At 46.7% G+C, this 23,809-nt stretch overlaps 1 long non-coding RNA gene across 2 annotated transcripts in view; it reads left to right on the top strand.

The window, feature by feature from the left end:
• The window catches only part of LOC133266298 (uncharacterized), a 131,059-nt gene that overhangs the window by 64,607 nt on the left and 42,643 nt on the right, over positions 1-23,809 (top strand). For both annotated transcript variants that reach the window (XR_009742307.1, XR_009742306.1), the window contains exon 2: positions 1,551-1,631. This is a non-coding gene — a long non-coding RNA (uncharacterized LOC133266298). The remainder of the gene's footprint in view (positions 1-1,550; positions 1,632-23,809) is intronic.

The following is a 23,809-nucleotide window of genomic DNA, read 5'->3' as shown; positions in this document are numbered from 1 at the left end:
TAATGTGCATTTCCTTCCTGTGCCCTCCAGCAACAAGAATGAGAAAGAGCTTTCATTTACTTCTACCATCTCAAAAGCTGGTGATCGGATGTTTTCAGGTGCCGCTGCTGCAGGTCAGGGCAAGGCAATGTTTGTAGGTGCTACCAGGGATGGTGACCCCTTTTTACTTGCAGGTATTGATGCCATCCTTCTTGAGTACTTCATCTATTTTGCACTCAAATTGTCATTCACAGCTTCTTAGATCAGTTTGAATGTAGTGATTGCTGCTAGCTGTTACCAAGCTGAGCACTGCATCCCTTCAGGGCAGGGTCTTCAAACTAGGCTATCTGAAGTTAAGTGCCTCCTTTCCTGCATGGAGATGTCCCACATTCCCCTCAATATACCTCCTGGAAACCTGTTATGTCAGTGGGATCTGTTTCAGAAAGCCTGACTCAATCATCTTTAAATAGCCAGGCTCAGATGCTGACTCCAAGGGGTTAAGGCACTGGATCTCCAGGTTTGCTGGGTCTGGGCCATTGCTGCACAGCTTGGGGTAGCATCCCTGACATGGACTTTGAATTACAGAGCACTTGGCAGGGAGTTAAAGGAGGCCAAAAGCCTGCCTGTCCCTCCCCCACCATTCTGAGGGAATGCTTCTCATACTCTCCCAAATTTAGCAGTGCAAATGTGGCTGGGTTAAGTAGGCTGAGTGATGAGGCTATTCTGATGGTAATAGAGGTCCCCTTACCCTGCTCTGCCTCCAGATCATGTGTGATATATGGCTCTGTGTCTGATATATGGCTGTGTGATATATGGCTGCCCTGACAACGGGTCCAGTGGCCTGAGAAGAAAGAGAGAATGGAGACCTAGATGGTGGGAGAAAAAGGCCACTGGGACCACCACCCCACACAGTGCTGTGTGCCTGAGCAGCAGCCTGCTGTCGTCTGGCTGTCCATTGCAACCCTTGGGCAGTAACATGGGATGTCAGAGCATGTGGAGAGCACCATGAGGAAAATCTCACATCCTCTCCATGATGCTGCTGGGATGCTCTGGGTCATGCAGCACTGGTCCTCTGCCTCCCCTCTTTTTCCTCGCTGTTTTTGGCCAGCCTTAGGTGGGCACTTTCAGGACATTTCTTCATCATCCCAGGCTGTCTGGCACTCCTGGCTGTATTTCCTCCCATTACCATTTAGGAACATTTGAGGGATTGCTTTAGAGCTGACAGTGAACGTCACAGGAGGACATGGTGCCCTGTTGCTGGGTCGTCCTGAGTGTTCATCATGTGACAGGCCGTAGTGCTCCATCATTCATGCTAGTCTATTTGCTGCTGCCTCAGCTGCTCACAAGGGGCTCCTGTCACCTCCCCAGTTTATATGTCTATTTAGGTAGGTAATATAGGTACAAAATAAATACATATATAAATATTTAAATAGATATGTAAGCTGTGATTTCTATACACTTGCTTTCCAGTGCATCCTGATTTTGAAGAACTGAGTAAATGAAGCTTTTCAGCTGGAGGGATGGGACAAGGCTGGGCTTGCTGACGTTTCTTTTGTTGTAATGTCATATAGGTCCTGGTTGACTGTGAAAAGGAGAGAGGAGGAGAGTGTGGAAGGGAGGTCAGATCCTGCCAGGGTTTCCTGGAAAGTGAGGTGAGTGGTGATGGCTTTCAGCACTTGTAAGCCTGGAAATACAGCCCTCCTGGGCTTCCCTGCAGCCTTTGGGCGAGGCCTCTTCTATTGAACCTCCAGATGTAATTTTTATCATGGGTTTCCCTGTAGTTTGCCTCTTCAAGGCTGATGGGAGAATTTTAGACTGCTGATGTACTTGGGGGTCTCAAAAGGGTTGGAGACAACCTTCAATATGTTGGAGGACTATGCATCACAGACAGCTTGTTTCTGGTTGTAGTTGGGCTTCACAGCAGATTTGGAGCCCTCTTCTGCAATTACCTATTACTGAACCAGTCTCTCCCAGCCTCCTTTTACAGTCACTGGAGGGAAATGGATATGTTTAGGAAGCACCTGCCCCTGACCTGCTGTAAGTATCTGCATGGGATGAATCAATCCCTGTAATAGTTGTTCTCCACACTGTCAGCTCAGCAGGGATGGCTTGTTTGGATGTGGGGTCTGCAAGGCATATCTAATGTCTGCTCCCTGTATAGGAAGACTTGGAGTTCATGGTGCTTGATGTTGGCTTGGGGTGTATGAACCAATTGCATGAAAGCTTGGGCCTCTCCTAAGCTTCCCTTAAATTTTGTTCAAGGTTTAGGCACAGTTTAAATCTATAAGCCACTTGTCTGAGCCTCCTCTCAATGTTTATGCACCCTGACTGGCAGTGTATGCATGTTCCTGAAAGATAGGGTATGATCACCCATGAGGTTTCAGTCCAACTGGGTCATCTCATGCTGGATGTTGCAGTCCCAGTGGGGACCAGCAGGACAACTCCAGCACCAGGAGCACTGAGCCCCAGTGAGGCTGCTGGGGCTGCCCGCAGATCTCCTGGGAACCAGCCCTGTGCCACTCTGGCCTCTGTCTGGCTTTTCAAGTAATAAGGCTTGTGGCTTTTCAGCCACAGCAAGAAGGTTTGGAGCAATGCTTACCCTGTCCCTCTGGGAGCCCAACACCTGTAGTGGGAGCATCCATATCCCAATAACTTGGCTATGGTGCAGCAGCCCGTAGGTATGATAATGTGAAGAGCTGAGACCTGCGTGTCAAATATCTGTTGGTTAGCATCTCCCTTGAGAGCTTTTGTGCAGTTCGCTGCATCTCCTGCACAGGGGAAGTTTTACCTCTCAGATCCCATCTGCTTTTACTGAGCCACCTCCTCTGCTTCCCCTCTGTTGAGGGACAGGAGCATTGTTTTCTGCTTGTGTTTGCAGAGTGCTTAGCCTATGCTGGCAAAACTGCTGCAGTGTGAATAAATAGAGTAGAAAAGGTTAAACTTTAGATGTACAAGCTGTTGTACCTAAGCAAATGCAACTCTAAGATCTTTGGTATGCTTTTGCTTCTGCTGATGCCCTCAATATGTTCTCAGAGGTGCAGCTGTTGAGAAAGAGAGATTGATATTGATGGTCTGTCATCAAGATTGTCACCTTAAATCAAGGAACAAATATAATTTGCTGTCATATATCACTCCTGTTTAATTTTAAGTGGGCAAAGAGAATGTTTGTGTTTTTCTTACACAGAGAGTTTCTCCTGCAATTTACTGTTAGTGTTTCTGTGTTATGAGTCATTGAAGTGTTTTCACTGCAGCCCCAGAGAGAGGAAATGCTCTGTTTTATAGGGAGGGAAACACTGTCAAGGTGAAGTTGTGTGGTTACAGCCCTTTGCCTGAACCTTGGCCATGTCCAGGTGGGGAATACATACATCTACATTCCATCTGTCTACCTTGGGGACCAGAAGATCTTGCAGGTCTGATGGTCGCCTTGGGTTCAGTGCTTGCTTTTGCCACTGGTCTCTTTGCAGTGAGGTTGTGCATTGATCCTCCATCCAGAGAACAGGAAAACAGAGACTTTGAAGTTGTGTGAGAAGTACTTTAAGGATGAGTGATGTTAGAGGAGATCTCAGTGCTGTGCCTAAGCACGGGTGATCCTTTCTGCAGTATCACTGGTTCCCAGCAAAGAGCCTAATTTTCACTTGGCTGCTGGCCATCTGGCTAGCTTTTCCCTGATAAAGTTCACTCCAGCTGGCTTCTCTTCTCCATTCCCCTTTTTTGGAAGCATCTTTGTGCTGGGCTGACACATTGGACATCAGTGAGAGCATTCGGGGCTCAGAGATGTGGAACCACCAATCCCGTGACCTAGTGTGGCTCTTCACTTTCCTTGGGTTTGGTGTGCTGGGAGGCTTTGTGATTCTGGGATATGGTAAGTGGGAGAATGTGCTCATCTCCACCTTGACCAAGACAAAGTGAGAGGGGTTTTGCAAGTCTCAAGTGACACTGGTTGACTATTCTGAAGGGGTGTGAATTGGGGGTGGGTGGAGAAGGAGGTTTGTTATCTGCTCCCGGCAGCTAAAAGCAGGTGTTCAGTCAACGGGGAGTTGCCCTAAAGGCAGAATAAGGATGCAAATGACCTGCAAAACATAAAAGGAACCGTCTGAATGCCCTTTTCTGCCCCTAAGGAAGTTTACCTCCACCCTGTGTAATTTGCATGATGCAAGTTGATCAGCCCTGAGAAAAGGCAGTTCAGTCTAAGGTGACAAGATAACTCTGTCAAGCCTGAGGATCTTGCAAAGAGGCAAAAAATGGGGCAAAACCCAAATACCAGGCCAGGAGAGGATGCATGGTTGTGGAGATGTTTTCCTGGTGGGGAGCTGGGTCTCTGGGCTAGCTGGGTGCTCAGGTGTGGACAGAATTTCATCAGCAGTTAATTGCTAACAGTGGCTAGTTGGCTAGTTCACTTCCAAGGTAAGTCCCTGGAAGTTTAAACCTACCTGGAAGGGATTTTAGGCTGTGCTTTGCCTCATGTTTAATACAGAATCCAATCAACTGCTGCAGCTGCAGGGGTAACAAAAGGCTAAGTGGTGACAACCCGCTAGCTCAAAACCACTGTGGGTTTCGGCCCACTCTTGGGCAGAGTGGCGATGCTGAGTGCAGTGGGGAGCAGCTGAGCCGTTGCTTTTCCGTTCTGCCCCAATTCTGACGATTTTTACACCCAAACAGGGCTTTTGCTGCAGTTGTTTGGTTTTTTTTTTGCTGTGATTTGGCCCTGCACATGTGTCCTGTCAGGCACCATCAGCTCAGCCATTGCTGCAGATGGCTGGTCTCCCTCATGTCTCACCTGGCATGAATGACACACTTAATTCCATTCAGCCTCATTAATTTTCCCAATGTTAATGATCACTTCCTCATCGTCCCCCCCCCCAAAGCTCAGACACTGACTCTTTCACAGCGAGGGTTAAATGCTTGTTTATTTAGCAGGCTGCACCTCCCCCTTTCTGATTTCATTTGATAAGTGCAGGATGTGATGATAAAAATCTGTTTGAGCTGTCTCTTATTTCAGGCATTTTGTTTTCTTTAAAGCATCTTCTTGGAATGATGAGTGTGTGCGTGGATGCCTGGATAGGGACATTCTTTGCAGGCTTCATCTTTGCCTGCATGGACACCCAGGCGTTTGATCAAAGGTTTCAAGGTGTTACATCCTCTCAGAGCTGTTGCTGTAAATCTGGAAGAAATAAATGGTGGTGTTTTCAGTCTGGTCTTCCCTCAGCTCCTTGCATTTTCCTCTTCAGGATTCAGCTGCTCCTCATCAGAGGCTCCCAGCATCATCTGAGCCAGGTGATGGCTTGCCACGTTTGGTGTTCCACGTGTCTGTGCCTAGAAAGTGCACAGCATCACATAGATTCATACAGTCTCCTTTCCAAATTGCATGGGGTGTATGGCCATGCGGCTCCTGTGTGTTCATGAGGGGATCCATTAGCAGACCACATATATTTAGTTGAACCAGGTGTTTTCTGGTCTGTTTTTTCAGGTTTTGCATCAATGGGTTGTTCGGTTCTGCTGGTTCCTATGAAAATTAACGGTGTCTATGGATGGTTAAATCACACACATCTAACAAGCTGCTCTCAGAGGTGGCTTGTATCATCTGTGTTATTTTCTTGATTGTGTTTTCAGTGCCTCCATGCCTTCACCTTCCTCTGCACAGAACTGCCCTGACCTTGGTGTCTCCCCAGGGTGTGTTTCCTGGGAAGCTTAAGGATGTAACAAGAGGAGTTGAAGGCCATCATCCAGGCATGGCCCATGGGGGGGACCTGGGGGAAACTAACTGTGGTGGAGGCAGAGAACCTGGGAGAGCATCTGGGCCATTGGTGTCTCCTACAACGCAACAGGACTCAAGGGAAAGGCCCCAAAATGCTGACAGGGAGGGACTGCAGGTGGTCTCCAGTGCTTACTGGAGGAGGACAGCCAGCACTTCCAGAGGTGGGGATGTGCCCACCTCTTGAGGTGACCCTTCTCAACATTGCACCACTTTGCTCATAGGAAAGCTTGCCACATGTCCTACATGGCCACAACTTGTGGATGTTGCCCTTTGCTACATAGTCTCTCTCAGCTGAGATGGGATGGATGTTGAAGGGAAGAAGCAGGGAGAGGTCTCCTTTGGGCCTATTGCAGACAACAAGTGATGGCACTGGTGGGTAGTAAATGCATCTGCAGCACGTCCTGCAGAGATTCCTCCTTTGGAGAGATGTTGTCCTTGTGCAGATGTTTTTTCCGTAATAGATTTGACCCTTTTGAAGAAAACCATGTTCTTTTTCTGAACTATGAAATAGTGTATTGAAAACCAATATAGAGTAAAATGAGCTTAGGTCAAGATGGATTAATTATTAAAACTAGGGCATATTCTGCTAATGCCCCAGTGCCCTGGGGGCAATGTTTCTTAACCATAACCCTGAGTCATAACTGCCTACTTGATTGCAACTTGTAACCAGACCAGTATTGCCGTGGAGAGGATGGCACACAGGCTGGAGCCAAGAGGCTTGAGAGCTCCATGTTGACAGGGCTAGTTGGGTGCATGGTGCCAATGCACCTTCATGGAAGGGAGGATTAAATATTGGACAGAACAATACATGAACCAAAATGTCAAATGGCTGCATGTGTTGGGTTTGCATTTTGTTTTCTTTTGTTTGTTTGCCTGACTTTGACAACTGGATTCTCAAAATATGGGGACCTGAGAGGTCTTTAACAGCAATAGGTGGAGCTCAGCTGTGGAAGAAAGGGTTATGCTTGTGGGAGGGAGGGCTTATTGCTCAAGCAGACACACTTGGAGTGGCTGGCTTGGAATGAGATGGGTGGTGGCTTTTGATCTTGTCATTCCTTGTGGTCATGACAGGGAAAGCTGATGTTCCTGCAAATTGGCTATGCATAGTGGCATGTCAGGAATAACTCCTTACTGTTCCTGTGTGACTTTGGGCAGGTCACACAGTTGGACCAAAAGCATCCAGAAGTGTGAGTTGGCAGCTGAAATGCTGACCCATTTGGAGATATAAGATTGGATATAAGGAGGAAATTCTTTCCTGTTAGGGTGGTGAGGCACTGGAATGGGTTGCCCAGGGAGGTTGTGAATGCTCCATCCCTGGCAGTGCTCAAGACCAGGTTGGACGAAGCCCATGATGGGGGTTGGAAGTGGATGATCTTAAGGTCCTTTCCAACCCTAACTACTCTATGATTCTGTGATTCTATATTATTATACCAGCATGATTTTGCCAATTGGAGATGGTATTTGGTGAATTTCATTGCTCCTGAATGGGTGAGGTTAGGTGTGAAATCCAAAAAAAACTGTTTTCCAATGTAAACTCCAGTTACATTCAGTGGGAAGAGGGGGAGCAAATGATGCTTTGGGGTAGCCTGTTCTTCCATGGACCATGGAGATTTTCCAGACAGTTGGCTTGCATTAGATTCCTGATTTCCAGACAGCGGGGCTTAGGAAGAGACCAGTCTCACCTTTCAATTCCTTGGTGCCTCTGTTGCGTGTGTGTAAAATGAGTTTAATATTAAGTCCTTGTTCCACTGAAACAGAGGGTAAATATGAAATTTGGAGCTGCTGCCTGGCTACAGCAGCAGACGGGTGATTGCATTTGCGACAACAGGCTGATCTTGGCCATGGGCAGCATCTTTGAAACTGCCAGCATGCCAGGAGTTAATGGACAGACTTGAGTTTCTCCTGGTGAACCCATGCATTAAGGCTTTGAAAGCAATTTCACTGCTGCACGCCACCACAGACCTTTTTATTTAAGATGTTCCTTTCATAGAGCTTCAAATAGCAGCCCCGTCTGACTGAAATCAGAATCTCCAGGAGAGATTAGGACAATTTCGCTTGAGGTTTCTGTTGTGGTTGCTTGCAGGAGAAGAAAAAGAGGGTAAGATAACCAAGGTCAGCACCTCACTTCAAGCTGCCAGTATTGCTGCTCTGGAGGAGAGAGGGATTGAGTTACCCCCTGCTTGTAATTCATCCCTCGTGCCCACAGCCAAATAATCCACCAAAACAGCCACAAAAAGGATGGGAAAGTTAGAAAAACTTTATTCTGTAAGCTGAACTGGGAAAATGATGCTCAGAGCTGCGTGGGTGCATTGGGCACAGATTTGTCTTCAGAAAGCACTGGGAAGGGATTTTTCCCAAGGTTTTGCGATAAAAGTGCTATGTCCGTAAAGTGTGGAGCAGAGCATGCCACTTCAGATGCACCATACTTGCCCCTGTCTGAATTCTGCATCAGACTTTTGGGTGTAATGATTCTGATTGTGTTTTGCATTTGTTATTGCTCAATGTAAGTATCGCCTATATTTAACTTTGATTAATTATGGTTTAAGACTGTAGTAGGTTTTGTTATAAATTAGTACTACCTTGTATTTCTTAGTCTTACTTTTCTAGAGGAGTTGTTCAATGATCCCAGCCCTGAGATGCTCGTGTGCCCACTCCAATGCTACTCGATGGCAAAATTGAAGGGAAAATTCTAGTTCAGATATGGAGATCATTAGTTTGGGCTGGCTGGTTCCCCTGTTGTTTCTTGTGCACCTTACTTTGCTACTTTGCTTTTTGCTTTCCTAGTGTGCCTGCTAGGTCATGCACATGGACTTAATGACTGGGTAAAAAGACACCAACAGTGCTAGCATGCTTTGGGGGCAGAAAAGGAACCAAAGTTAATCATGGGGTCAAGTCACAGAGGAAAAATGAAGCCTTCTCATCAACTCCAACCTGAAGGAACCAGTGGAGCAAAATGCCCGCATAATACACCCATCTTTTGGACCTGATTGGAAGAAGATGTTCTTAGTGCATGGACATTCATTATCATTGTTATAATGGCATCTCCTTAAGGCCTCCATATAGTTGTGATGGTGACTACGAAGGAGATGGAGACCTCTTGTGACTCTGTCAGTCTGACATACTTGCCTAATGTAAATCACAGTCCATCTGAATTGTAACTGTCTTTGTTGTAGCAAGTAAAGGTCTCCAGGAAGCTCTGGACTTTCTCAATTGATGACCTGAAAACAGGCACATAGAGTGTGTGAGGTGTGAAGTAGGGAGGATGGCTTGTTCCTTTGAGACAGTTAGGTTTTTACTGGGAGGAGAATGCGAGGATGAAATTATGGCAGGTAAATGTGCCGTGTACCTTGACTTGAGGTCTTCAGCTGAGGCAGGCTCTAGGCCAGACCAGGACACTGCTGCCTCCAACAAGGGTCTTGGTGGGTCTGGTATGACAGGGCGGACTGTAAACTGGATTTCAGCTCAATTTTACGTCCAGTTGCTTGGCTTCGTCTAAAGAGCACCACAGCTTGCCACTGAGGGCTGTGACTGATCAGCACTGGTGGCCCTGCATCCTCTCTTGCTGAGGTTGTTACTGGTGGTGGGGTCAAAGATGCCATATTCCAGCAAAGGAGGAGACCTTACAGTGTGATAGAGGTGACAGAGGCATTAAAATGTTGAGCCTGACTTTTGTCACTGTCACCATCAATCAGTGAGAGCTCTGATGATGGAAAGGTTTCAGCACTATGAAGTTACTGAAGGAGGGAAGACACTCAACATGATTAGCTTAATATTAACTCAAGCCATAGGGCGTTTAGGATGGGTTGATGAATGTGTGGGCATGAGCAAGCCTCCCTAAATTGGTCTGGGTCATATCAGCCAAAGGGGGATTTTTCCAGGTTGGTCCTTATGTTCTCCAAGTGAGGAAGGTTGAATGTCGTTGTAGCTGAAGCTGCAGGAAGGCTCTGGCTGACACTGTGGCAACAACACTCCAAATCTATGTATTATTCCTTTCACAAATAAAGCTAGAACAAGAAAAATGTCTTCTGTCAACCTGGCCTTTGAAATACAAATGAGCAAGACCAGCCTCAGTTGTAAATGTCATGATGTGCTTTGTGTGCTTGCTTCATAATGTGGTTGTTTTTCTTTCCTGGTTAATGCATTTTCAGCCTCTTGCTTCAAGTGATGCTTTGACAAAAGGGAAAGGTGAAGAGAAGAGGGTTGCTGTGCTGCATGTGGAGTCCTGCAGGGCTCTTTCCCTACTGTAGAGCTGGACTGACCCTGTGTCAATTCAAACCGTCAGCGCTGTGCTCCTGTGAAATCCCAGCAGATGGTGGAAGTACCTGTGGCCTCATTTTGCTATGTTGTCAAATTTGGGGCAGTGGTGGATGAAGGGGCAATGCACAACTCTCTGGATTGAGAGCCTTGGCTTTTTCTATGTGCTGCATATTCCACTTAGGGTCTTCTTGTGTCCATCTGTCAAGTAGTGTGTGCTTACTTGCTGAAACCCTTTCCTCCTGTTGTAAGGATGAGTTATCCTGTACTAGACCACCACTGATTAGCCATGCTCAGCCAGCTGGCAAAGCCTGCTGCAATCCAAAGTGCTGTGTTTACCATATCAGCTTTGGGGTCAGCTCTTCACCGCCTCTTGCATGATGCAGTTTTGGGCTTTGCACTAACCCATGCAGCCTCTTTGTGAGCTTCTTCCCTTCAAAAGTGAATCACAGAGCCAAGACTGGAATCGGATATGTTGCTTCTGCAGAGAGGCTGGTTATGACAACTGATTGTGTTATTCTGGGTTATACCACCATGGGCTGACTGGTTTTGCTGCTGTTTCTGTTCTGTCTGGGATTAACCTGATGGTGACAATAAAACAGAAAATAACATTAAAAGGGAATGAAAACCTCAGAATGATATTTTGGATGCCAGAGGATGCTCATCCTCAAAATGTAATTGTTTTAAACTAACTTGATGATTATTTCAAGCCAGCTTTACAGACTCCTGTCTGAATAATGGGCATTTCTGTGGAGTTAATCAGAAAGAATTGCAGTTTCTTTTATGATGGGCAGAAATAGCTCTCAGACTCGGGACAATGTGTAACAGCAATGACTCGATCTGTTGACTTAGGCAGAAATATGCAGCCAGTTTAAAATATAAAAAAAATCTGGAAATATCTCATGGGTCTGGGAATCAGTGCTGGAAATTGCTCTGGAGCTTTACTGGCAGTTGGTGAATAAAGTTGTTGAGAGGAGTAGCAGGAGCCCAGGAGATGCTCTCTGGGTTCAGGTGGGCCAGAGATGCTCATCCTCCTCATCTCTCACTCTGCCCATCTGCAAAGGCTGAGCATCCCAGTCTGAACTTAACCCTGTGCCTTTTTGCTTCAGGCTGAGAGAGGAAAGAATCTATGGACAAAAGGTCCAAAGTCCTGGACCAAATTTTGGCTGATGAGTTTTGCTGGATCAGAGCTGTTTTCTGAGAGTGACAGAGCCTAGAGAGGGCTTGTCCATTCCATCTTGGATACTGCAGGATTGTAGTTTAAATGCCCACTGCAGGATTGTAGTTTAAATGCCCACAGCCGGTGCTGCATACTATGTTAAGTGATCCAGCTGGCACAGAGGTGCTTGGGTGCCTCAGTGAAGGGTTTTTCAGGATATCCCATCAAACCTGCATTATCCAGCACTTAAGGTCTGGGAGATGACTTGTGGTTTCCCCAAACCCATGCACATCTGGGAGCTGGGATGCACTTGCCTTTCTCTGCTATGCTCAAGGGTAGCACTGTGCTGCACCTGCATCCCAACCCAGGGCTGTTTCTGCAAAGGATGCATTGCTAATCCAGACCGTGTGGATTTGGCAGGATATCAGGGTACTATACGGGATGCAGGGGGCAGACATCGTATACCTCCTTTCTGGCTGGTTATATCCTACTTTGCAGTGAATTTCCTACCACCACCACCCCTGTTTTCAGCATTTTAGTTAAAAACAAATAGCCTGGGGTTGTATAACAGGCTGTTTGCTCATCCCTATGATGCTCGGTCACAGAGGATACACACAGGAGCCGGTGTTGGAGCCCTGTGCCCAGGTCCCTCCCTGCACATGACTGTGACGGGAAAAAATGTGGTGGGAGCCTTCCCAGACTGAAATGTGCTTTGCCTTCCTTGGATGAGCTCAGCTCTTTTACAACACTCCGCTTATATGGGTTGATGTCTTTCCAGGAGCCTGGAGTTAGGATAGGGACCCACGGTCAGAGCTCCCTGGACAAAGCACTGAGCCTGCCAGGCAGTTTTCCCATAAATTGCTGATACATAGTATGGTGAAATAGGGGTTTATCAGAAGGTTTAGTGATGGCCAGTTTGCTCAGTCACATGCATAAAATAGTGTTTGAAGGAAGGTGCTGAAATACTCCCCATAGCCTCTTGCAAACAGCCCATGCAATCAGTGAAGATTTACTGGCCTCTCTCAATTTCTGTTTCCTGTCCACCTCTGTTGATAATTTCTAGTCTTTCTGCTTCATGTTTCTTTAACTTTTTGCTAACTTAAAAACTTCCAAAGCATGCTGTTAACTGTATTGAGTTTAAAAGCTTTTGCCTCTGCTGTGTGGAGCAGGGCATGCTGCTTGGATCATTGCTGTTATCTCAGGTTTCTTTGCATTTTCCCGCAGGCTGCTTCTGATTTCAGAGATAGAGTTGTTGGAAAAAAGGAAGATTTCTGATGCTTTTAAGCATGACTCCTGTTGAGCATCTATCCTGTTTTACCTTAGCAGATAAAAACTGATTCAAGGAGCCGGAATCCTGATTTCAGCTATTTTTATGTGTGACTTCATGTGCACGCTGCTTTTGCAGTTGGATGTCCAGGAGACTGGTGATGGTTGCAGGCACTTTTGGGCATTCACATGAGCCCATGGCATCACTGCCTGTTGCAGGTACCAGAGCATTGAGCATCAAAGTGGGGACCCTTTGGGGAGATCAGCAGCATTGAGTGGGAAGTTGGGGAAGCTCTGCAGGGAAAATGTGTGTTTTGTCTGGCTGAGCCCCCTCCTTCAGGTACTGGAAATAGGTCCAAATTTCTCATTTGCTGCACCTTTCCTCCCTGTGCAATCTCTTATCTCTTATCCTCCCTGGTTGCTTCCCACTTCCCAGACCTGCAGCAATGGTCTTGGTAGGAACATCATCAGCTGCTGTGCATCTTATTGGCCTTGTGCTACCATGCTGGCTTCCCTTGGTGATCCCCTGAGGGACAGCCCTAGCAATAGACACCCCTTCTCAGCCCAACCCTTCTTCACTGGGTGTGTTGCCCACCCTGCATGAAGACAGGGTGAGCAACCTGCATGGAGACCGCAGAATCCTTGGAATCCTGAGCATCACCTCCTTGCTCAGGTGGAATCTCATTTGAGTGTGAATTTGCACATGAAGGTTGTTTGAGATTAGGTACAAAGCTTTTCCAGATTGCTGTGTTTGGAAAGCATTCCTGCTTTGTGGAAGCTGCAGGGAAGCACATCTTGGAGGCTGATGCTGTAGGCGAGGTCAACAAGTACTGATAATAGGAGGTGTGTGGGGCTGCCAGTCCTGCTGGTGGAGGCTCCCTGGCCAAGGTGTCATCCTGATGGTGGCTGGGGTGCATCACCACCAGCATCTACTCCCTTACAGGCTGGGGCTTGGTGACTCTTCAGATGCTTCTGTGTGAAATGCTCGAGGCTGTGCCAGTGAGAGGGTTTTTTTCTTTTTTCTCTGCTCTTAATACTCAGACTTGGTTTATGCAGGAAACAATAAAAGGTGACAAAACCGTAACTTAGTTTCTTTTACACCTGCCTTTCCCCACTGTTCTGGATTGTTGATTGTTCCTCACTGCTGGATTGTGAACCAGCAGCAGCAGCTACTGTCTGTCTCGTTCTTCCTCTGTGTGAACCTGCTCTCGGGCAGCAGAACTGGGTGCTGTGCTGTTTTCCACTCCTGAGCCTCTCTCAGGTGCTGTTTTCATGGTGGTTACAACCTATTGCTGGCACCGTGGGGTGAGCCAGGAGCATGGCTTTGATCCAGATCAGCCCTGGGCATTCAGTTGCCTCTCCGTGGGATTGGGCTGAGCACTCCATGTGAAGGTTACGTTGGCTTGTGTTTGGTCTGGCTTCATGCTGGCCATGGAAGGACTGATGATACTGGGTTGGGTGCAAAAGTAGTAGGTCACATGGATGATACTTGATGTGGCTTTACCTGTTTACATCTGGTTTTGTCCAGATGTGGACAGGCCGAGCATCACCGCAGTGTGCCATCTCAGAGAGATCCTGTAGTGGCAACAAGGGGCTGCGGAGCCTATGCCAACATTCTGCTGAGATGTGGTCTCAGGTCTTGTGTCAGCCACAGATGACATTACTATACACAAATTACACAGTACTGGGGTTTTTAAAGTGATTGTGTGGATTTTTGTGTCATTTCCTGAGGTATTTTCATCCCAGCTCAGATAATTAATCCAATGAATTGTGGCTGTACACTGCCTGATGTGCCTCCGTGGTATTCAGTTTATCTGCCTTCCCCATCCCTGTAACATCCCCACGCTGCAATGAGGTTCCTTATATCCTTTGCTGTGTTTTCATCCTTGCTGCTCTACACTTTTTGTAGGATTCAACCATCTTTGTTCTATTTTCTGATGGTTTGGAAACTTGTTTTTTCTTTTCCATTTACTGGTTTTCCGCAAGTCTCTTGTGCACGATGCTTCCTTCTGTGTTTGAAGCATCCTCTGCATATTCATAATATTTAGGAATGAAGCCAAAATACAGAGGACCACCAAAGCTTGCCTAAAAGAATTAAAGATCTGGTGATCTTTTCCACCAGATATCTTCCAGAGTCTTCAATGTCTGAATTCATGTGGTCCTTGGTACAAAGATCTTCAGGGAGCAGGAACTGCATGTGGGCCAGTGGTGTGGGCAGGCTGGGTCACGAGGTGCTGCACGTAGGTGTATCCAGTTTTTGGTTGGTATATCCAGGCCACCGGTGTGCTGTGGGCAGGAGGAGCTGGTGCAGCCCCTGCCACCTCTCCTCCTGTCAGACACTTGCTGTTTGCCTCTGTCCTTCCCCTTCATTTTGTCTGCTTGCCTGCACTGCCCTGGCACAGAGCTGTGTGCCAGCCCCTGCCCTGACTCAGCCCTGCTGGAGCATCCCTATTCCCTTGCCCAGGGCTGTGAATTTCTGGGTGCTCATTTGGGCTGCTACAGATGCCTGGTGAAGTCTTGCCACCAAACTCATCACTTCTGACTTGGTCCTTGCATCCCCACAACCTGGCATAGAGTGTGGTCTGCCCACACCATCGCTGGTACTGTCTGTGCCTTACAGCTGCAGCCACTGCGTTGACACTTTAAGTCTGGCCATGCATGGGGCACATGGTCCAATTTGACTGGGGATGGGATGCATGACACCATCATACCAGCTTTACAGGTGATGGCTGACCTGGGATAAAGCCTGGTTGTACAGAGTGGATTTTTTTGCTTAAATACATGTTTCTGCTGATAAACAAGTTGTGATTAATTTAGCGCAAGTAAAAGTGACCTTAATGAAATTATATATATGAAAAATATAAATATTATGTATTTAAGTGAAAGCTATAATATAAATATATTTAATATTAACATATTTAGAATAATATATTTTTATACATTTTAATATATATAAAATATATAAAATGTGTGTGTATATATATATATATATATATATATATATAAAAGATCATTTGTTGGAGAAGATGGCTCTCAGAGCTGGGTGGTGGCCATGCTGCTGCCGGGAGGCAGGGCATGTCCCAGACGGCAGCATCCCTAATTCAGATCAACGGAGCGGTGGTGGAGCCACACCTCAAATCTGTTGGAGCCCTTTCTGGCAAACCACTTCAAAAAGGGCATTTTGGTGTGGTTTAATGAACAGAAGGGAAAGTCCAGCGTGGGGCATGCACAGGTTTCAGGACAGGAGTTTCCAGCTGCAGGCATCTGTAGGAGTGATCAGAGCTTCATCTTCCCGTAACCTGTACTATGACATGAAGGGCAGCAGGGATGACAGCAGCTTTCCTGTCTGCTCGCTTGCTTTTCTTTCTCACTTCAGTGTTTTGGGCAATTTTTAAAGCAGGATGTGCATATTCTGTTTCTTTTCTGGATTAAACAGTCATCTTCTCCTTTCTTAGCTGGTTTGTTCACATGAAGGTAGGTAGTGTCAAAATACTTATTCAGAGATAAATGTGTTTATCTGGTCAGAGACTCTCAAGATGTTTGATACCCGAGAATAGTTTTTGCTGTTTATAGCACCTTGGAATTCTTAAGGAGAATCAGAAGTATTTCCCTTAGGATGAGCTACTGTCCTGCCAATAAGGACGAGAAACCCCAAGCAAAACCAAAACAGAACCCAGTACCATTCTCTTCAGCTGCCAAATTTGCATCTGATTTTGGGTTTTATTAGTCAGTTTTGTAAAACAAAATGAGCCTTTTATTTATCAGCATTTTCCCTTCCTCCTTCTGTTCCATCTCTCCCTCTTGCAGCTTGTTGGCCTTGTGATGGGCTGTTCTGGGGGGTGCTGAGCTGTTGCCATTCCTGCAGGCTTCTCCATCCCTCCTCAGCCCTTGTGCTGATCCACCTACAGCTTGCTGTGCTCTTAGAACATGATGTTGCATCCGTGCTTGGTGAACTTTCTGCTGGTTGATGAGTCGCATCAATTCTGGAGAGGTCTGGTGAGCACCTCAGCCAGCTGTGTCTCTGGAAAAGTGAGGAAAGGGTAGTGTTTGGCAGTGATGAGGTGTCATGGAGCTGAACAGTTTCAGTCCTTTGAGGTTGTATGGAGATGATTTATAACATGAAACGGTTTTGTGTATTTTTTGCTCTCCATAATGTTCAAGAGTTCTTAAAGAGCTGAGGCATAGAAGGTCACTGTTTTTTTCCCTCTAACCTATCTTGAAACTAATCCAAGCCCCCCCCCCCCCCCCCCCGATAATACAACATAGGGTATAATTTTACTTAAATAGAACGGAAAAGTCTAGTACACCATCACCTCCTTTTATTTCCGTATGTGGTTGTCTTGCCACCCATGTACATCTAGAAGTATGCTTTCTTCTCATGTGTTTATTGAGGCCTCCAAGCTCAATGGGATTGAGCTGGTGGCTGCTTGGATGGTTCATTGGACACTTCCAGGTGCCATCTGTACGCAGGGACGCTGGTGATACAGCAAATAGGTATTTTTCCTCCAAGGGACGTGCGTTATTGGAGATGTCTTTTGATCACACAGGATCTTAAAACCTCTCTTTGTACATGCACATTTATCTTTGTATTGGCTGGATTTCAACTCGCTTTCTTCCTTGTGCACAATTTCCTTTCTGTTAAATAAACTGTTCCGCACAAACCATAGCAATGAGGTCACTGCTGTTGTGGGGGTTTTGTTTGGTTGGGTTTTTAGCAGCTGCTTCCACCCAAGGGTGGAATTCCCTTCGTTATGCACCTTTTAACTGGTTCTCCAAACCTTTCTTACCTTGCAGGTTCCTAAATGCTTTCTTTTGATGGAGGTGTACTTCAAAGGAAATTTAAGTCTTCCAATAATAATAGTTGTGTTTCTTGTATTATTTTCCACTGATCTATACCATCCTGTACATAGTTTCCCAAGGTCCAAATGGCTTGAGAGCCACTATTCGAACAGGGCAGAGTAGTACACTGGTTCACTTAAATCTGTTCTTTCTAATAGTTACTAGTTATAGTTATTAGGGATTTTCTGGATCATTGATGATTTACAACCCTTCTATTCTCTGTAACTGTTGTAGAGGATGAAATCAAAGGTCTGACTGGTATTTGCTCAGGGCACCCACTTAGAGCATATGAGCTTGGTCAGAGTGCTGTACTAATTGTGGCTCTGTGGGTTTTGTCTTAAGCTGGATTGATTCCTAGTCAGCTTTGGGCACAAGTGGAGCAAGCCCAGGTCTGTCTTCACATGTCTATGTAGACCCATCCCACTTAGATCATGTGAAATCCCTGTTCATTAGAGCCTTAAAGGGACCTTCTTGCCTTTGGCTGTACCTGTGAACTGGGTAGCACTGAATGTACAAACTAATCAAAGTGAGCCTGGAAAAGCCTCTAATGTGAAATTGTTAGGTTAATGAAAACAAAGGGAGTTGTTTGTGTTCAGCCAAGTGGAATCTTGCTGTTTCTCAGAGAACAGTGTTTTCAGTCTTGTACTCCTTGGAGAAACCCTGATCAAAACTGCTGGTACTTGACCTACAGGGGAGATGATTACAAAGTGATGGGCGCAAGTTCTTGCCCAAGAAACATTTTCATGTGCATATGTGTAAAATGCCTGGTGTTAGCCATGGGAAATGCTTCCCACCGGGGAAGGCAGAGTTGTCTCCAGCAGTGAAGATGCCATAGGGTCCCTCCACATGGGGAAAAGCAATCCTCCCACTGCAGAGATGTGGCTCAGCCCCAGTGAGAACCACTAAAAGAGATAGGAGAGCTCTCACGTTACGTCTAAGGTAAGGCCGGTGGTTTATGCCTGACTTCTCTCATTACAGTGTCAGTTCAGGCCAAGTTCAACTAAAGGATGAGTGAGAAAGAAGTGAAAAAAAACCCAAACCCTGCTGCGTGTGCATCTCCTTTCTGTGCTGCAGTGCACAGGTCTCATGTGGCTATTGGATTTCCATCAGTCAGCGGGCTGCTGGCGCCGTGCTGCATGGGGCTGCTGGCACTGAGAGCATGTCATGGCCAGCCCTGGAGCCTGGTGGAAAAACTTGCCTTGCAAGCCTCTTCTGGACAGCGAAGGGAGAGTCACCTCTGCATGGGCTTGCGCATATTTATTACTGTCTTTCAGTCCGTTAGTAGCATCCTCAGAGCTGTGCAAAGATGTGACTTCTGCCCAGAGTGTGATCTGTGATACTCACAGGTTGTGTTCCTGGCAGGTTGGGTATCTCCTTGATTTGATAGCAGAGATGCCAGTGCACCTATGGGGGGCCAGAACTATGGGCAGAGTTTGGACCAGAGCGCTCTGAGGTCTTGCTGAGAGCTGCCCCTGCTCCTGGGGCTGAACAGCAGCAGGGGCTGCTTGGTGGTGGTCACCTGTGGATGACAAACGTGAGGGGATGGCAGAGGTTCAGAGATTGGACCAGGTCATCTGGTCCCCAGGAGCACAGTGGCACTGGTGAGGACAGGCTGAGGGAGTTGGTTGTTCAGCCTGGAGAAGAGAAGGCTTCAGGGAGACCTTAGTGTAGGCTTTCGGTACTTAAAGTGGGCCTATAAGAGAGGTGGAGAGGGACAGTTTAGTAGGGCTTGTTGCAATCATAGAAGGGGTAATGGTTTTAAATGAAAAAAAGGGAGATTCAGACTAACAGTAAGGAATATTTTTTTTTTCAGTAAGGGTGGTGAAGCACTGGCATAGGTAGCCCCGTGAGGTGGTAGATGCCTCATCCCTGGAGTCAAAGTTGGATGGGGCTCGAGTGACCTGATCTAGTTGAAGTTGATGTCCTTTCTCATTGCACAGGGGTTGGACTATATGACCTTTAGAAGTCCCTTCCAATCTATGATTCTATGATTCTATGATTTCCAGTTTAGCAGAGAGAACATCACTGAAGTGTACTCATGCTTGAGCAGTCATGGTTGAGTAGTCAGCATGGAGCTTTTGCTTGCAAGGAAAGGTAATTAACACTGTGTTCTTCCACATGTACAAAAATTCCTCATGGGATGCCTTCCATGCTACCACGAGTGGTATGTCAAGTGGTGTTAGTGGTAGCCAGTGGGAATGCTTTGTGCTATGATTTGTTTGGGAACAAATAGGATGTTGCTGTAACTAGATGCAACAACAGGGCACCTGGATCTCTCTGCACTGTGAAATATCCTCAGGTAACTTGTGGCTTCCTGGCAACATTGTGGAATTCTTGACCATGTTTTCTGCTGTAGACCTGGAGATCATATCTAGTGCAAGCAGGTATCTTGACCCTGGTGGGTGTTTAAACATGTTATTTACACCACTGTGACATGAAGAGCACTAACTGTACCCCAGAGCCTACCGCTCTTTGTACAAATGTTGAATAGAAGGCTGTCCGTTCCCCAAGGATCTTATGGCCTGGATCAATGATGGAAGGTTGTGGTTGGACATATGCAGATAGGGGAGTAAAATAAAAATGCCAAAAAGGCACTATTGATCACCTTGACAGATGTGTCTCAGAACACCAGCAGCCTCATAGTTATTGAGCTTTCTTGTAAATGTCACAGCAAAGGGGAGTTTTGATGAAGTCACTGAGGTGGTTTGGCAGACATTCGGGAAGAATTCATACTGGTCAAGAGAGGGGCAGGAAGGGAGAAAATATCATTCAGTATCAAAGACATTTTCCACTGACTGGTCCAAACCAGCTTCCTAAGTGGAAATCAACATTGTAAGAGTCAGCATTGTAGGAGTCAACATCATAAGAGTCAACAGCAGATAGTGGGTACTGTAGGTCATGGGATGAGCCTTCAAAGTTAAGGAGCTCTTGTGTGATGAGATAAGGAAAGGGGGGAGCCTAGAGCAGCTGAGGTAGGATAGAAAACATGACCTGTGTGGTGGCATACTCTTTGGTCAGGAGAAGTTAAGTTTCTCAGAGAAGGGCAGTTGTGTTGGCTTTGATGTGGGTAAGTAGAGCTTTGATGACAGCAGATTTGGATGCTGGGTGAAAGAGCATCCAAAAGATGTCCTAAGACTTGATTTTGAACATAAGGAGACCATTTTGGAGTAGAAAGGAGAGTCTGTGTGGAGAAGGGCTGGATGTGGGGAGGTGAAGGGCAGGTAGAGAAGGATAGTAGCATGGATGGAGCCACAGGCACCACAGGGAGAAAAGCCTTAAGCTGAACTGGAGGATGATGAAGAGAGGGGAAAGGAGGGACAAGACATGGTGCTGTCAGAGGCAGGTTTGAGGAGGCAGAGCCAAGCAGAGGGACCTGTAGATTCTGACCTTTGGCTAAGGAGCCACTAAATTTTTCAGTAAAATCATGAATAAATAATATTATTGCTTCCAGACCCAGACAGGATCCACTGCAGATAAACCAATGCAGATAGTGAAAAGCTTTGACTGTAACATCATCCTGGGCTATGTCAACCACAGTATAACAACCCTGTCAAAAGATGTGATTGCACAGCTTTATTCAGCATTGGTGCAGCCTCACCTTCAGTGGTGTGTGCAGTTCTGGGCCCCACAATTTAAGGATATGGAAGTTCTTGAATGTCCTTGGGGAGGGCAACAAAGCTGGTGGTGGGGCGGGAAGGGATGTCCTGTGAGGAGGGGCTAAGGACTCTGGGCTTGTCTAGTTTGGAGAAGAGGAGGCTGAGGGTTGGCGTTGTTGCTCTCTAGAGCTTCCTGAGGAGGGGAACTGGAGAGGAAGGTGGTGAGCTCTTCTCCCTGCTATCCAGTGGTAGGATATATGGGAATGGTTCAGAGCTGCGCCAGGGGAGGTTCAGACTGGACATTAGGAAGCATCTCTTTATTGAGAGGGTGGTCAAACACTGGGAGAGGCTTCCTAGAGAGGTGGTCAATGCCCCACGCCTGTCAGTGCTTTAAGAGGCCAGCCCTGAAGTGGTCAGGCACTCCTCGCTGCTCTAGTGGAAGGTGTCCTTGCCCATGGCAGGAGGTTGGAGCTTGATGAGCTTTAAGCTCCCTTCCAATGTAAACCATTCTATGCTTCTATGATTCTATTCTATCATCAGAAGTGGCTTTCTGTATGTGCTTTGGTCTGGGACCCATGCAGCACCCCTGTCCTGCAAGGTGTCTGCCTGGCCCTGCACACTTTCTGTCCCATCTCCACACACTCGTGATGGGGATACTATTCCCATAAAACAGGCATGTGCTGACGTCTGCCTGGTTACACAAACCGGCTCTGGAAAACCTCAGCTCCTAGATTACAAACATAGCAGGGCTCTGTCTGCAGAGGTGTACGGTTACAAAACACACACTCGCATGCTCACACGGCTTAACCAAAACCACCGTGTTTTTAGCAGTTTGAGAGGGTTTATTCATTACACAGCGGCACAGGAATGCAGGAATGTGAGCAATGTTAAACCTATTCATTTGGTGGGGAGGCATCTCCTCTCCGCTGCTCCAGCCTGCTTGAGTTTAATGATAATTGCACCTCTGGAGTTGTTGAGCTGGCTGTTTGCCACACCAGCCCTCCCCAGCTCAGCGCTGGGAAGGAAGGCTGGAGCCGGGAAAGAGCTTAGGTTGGTGCTTTGGAGAAGGGCTGTCCTTCCTGCTGGGATGCTCCCTGCATCCTACCCTGCATCCTGCCCCACTTGCACATCTTCCCAGGAAGCATCTGCCTGCTTCCAAAAAGGCTTTTGTGCTCCTCTTGGTATTAGCTATGCCTTGGAGGGAAAACCTGCTGGTGCCTTCTCCCAGCACTCAGCCCTGCAAATGGCTTCAGCTGAGGTTTGAATGGCTCCTACATCCTTCCCAAAGAGCCTGTCCTGCAAATCCTGGGACACCCTGCCTCTATGGCACTGCCCCGGTGGCAGCATGGGACTGATGGATGCTCTTTGCTCTGGAGTCTGAGCAGGGAGGAGGAGGAGGATGGTCACTCTTGAACTCTTGTATATCCTGCTGGGGAATTTATTTTGCCTTTTTTAGTATTATTTCTTTAGTGCTTCTAATTAACCAACCACACATGCATCCAACAATATCCTGGCATTTTAAAATTAACTATTGATTTCAAAAGCCTTGTGACTTTAAAAATGGGAAATTAAAAAAAAAAAAAAAACCCAAAAAAAGGCAGCAGTAATTTTTCTTGGCTTGTTAAGAATTTGAAAGATGCATTAGAATCAGATTTTAGGTTTATTCCTGCTGCCTGTTCCCAGGGGAGGAATGCCATTCTCTGCAAGACCTGACTGCTTGCAGCAGCTGCTGCTGTCGCTACCATCAGCTCAGCTGCTGGAGTTTCACATAAAGGGCCTGGGAAGTTGTGGAACACTGGATCCATAGCACAAAGATGAGCACTATGTGTTAGCTGCAGATGCACAGGCTGGGTGGCTGGACAGTTTCCTGGCAGAAGTGAGTGGCATAGGCACAACAGAACTGTCAACTTAATAGAAGCTGATACAGTTGAATTTGAGTAGCAGAGACGCATAGAAGGTTTTACTTAAGGTAGCATTAAGCTCTGTGTTTAAAGGACACAGTTTTGAAGGGTATATTATGAGAATGGAAGCAGCCTAATGCATTAGGGGGACTAGCCATTAGCTGGGGATGATGAGGTTTCTGATGCTGCATAGCGCCAAAGAGGAGACAACCTGTGCCTGAAAGACAAGATAGAATTAGTTGTGCTTCAGCAGCTGGGATGCATTTGGCAGAGTACAACAATTGCACTTGTTGTACTGTGAAATTTGAGTTAAACCCTCTTTCCTTGCAAGATTGGGTGATGGAGAATTGAGCAGTAAAGAGGTCTGCGTAGTCCACTCCCCATGCTTGGGATGTTCAGGTGCAGTGTGTTGGTACCCAGCTTCTGGATTTTAGGCCAAGCCCATGGTCCATGCTTGTACAGCAAGAGCTAGGGCAGAGATTGTCTTCCACACTCTGTATCAGGCTCATCTTTGGTCGTGGATATCACCAGTTCCTGTCAAGCTGGTGGACTTCTCTGGAGGTGTGAAATTGAGACACATGATCCTTAGTTGCTAGGATGATAATCCTTTAATTGTTCATTTGTATGGTAATTTAAGAGGTTACAAGAAGGCCACATGAATTAATAGGAGGAAGGTGAGGGAATAGGCTGGCCAAAATGGGGTCCTTAGAGCAAGTGGAGGAATTAATGAAGAGCAAATAAATGAGGCTAAGTGAGAGGCTTCTGGCTGCTCTCTCCACCTGACACATTCACTGCCCTGGACTGAAAAGAAGCAGTTTCTTGACAGCACACTGGAAAGCGCATATGGCAAATAGAAACACTTCACTTTGTCTTGTATCTTGTCAATGCTTCAGTCAGCGTAGACCTGCTGATCGTGGGATGTTCTCCATGGTCACCTGTACCAATGGCTTAAAATGTTGAGTACTATCACAGCCTCAGGCCCTGGCTTTGTGCCTAATGGAAGGATCCAGCTTTGTGGCCTTTGGGCAACTTTAAAGTCCTGTGTGCTTTGACAGAGACT

Source organism: Pezoporus flaviventris, unplaced genomic scaffold (assembly GCF_033815535.1).
Source record: "Pezoporus flaviventris isolate CSIRO_AGI_PZ_B2104156 unplaced genomic scaffold, CSIRO_AGI_Pfla_v1 ptg000007l, whole genome shotgun sequence".
In the NCBI taxonomy this organism is placed as follows: Eukaryota; Metazoa; Chordata; class Aves; order Psittaciformes; family Psittacidae; genus Pezoporus; species Pezoporus flaviventris.
The sequence above is the reverse complement of the archived record's forward strand: the minus strand, read 5'-3'. Positions and strand labels throughout refer to the sequence as shown.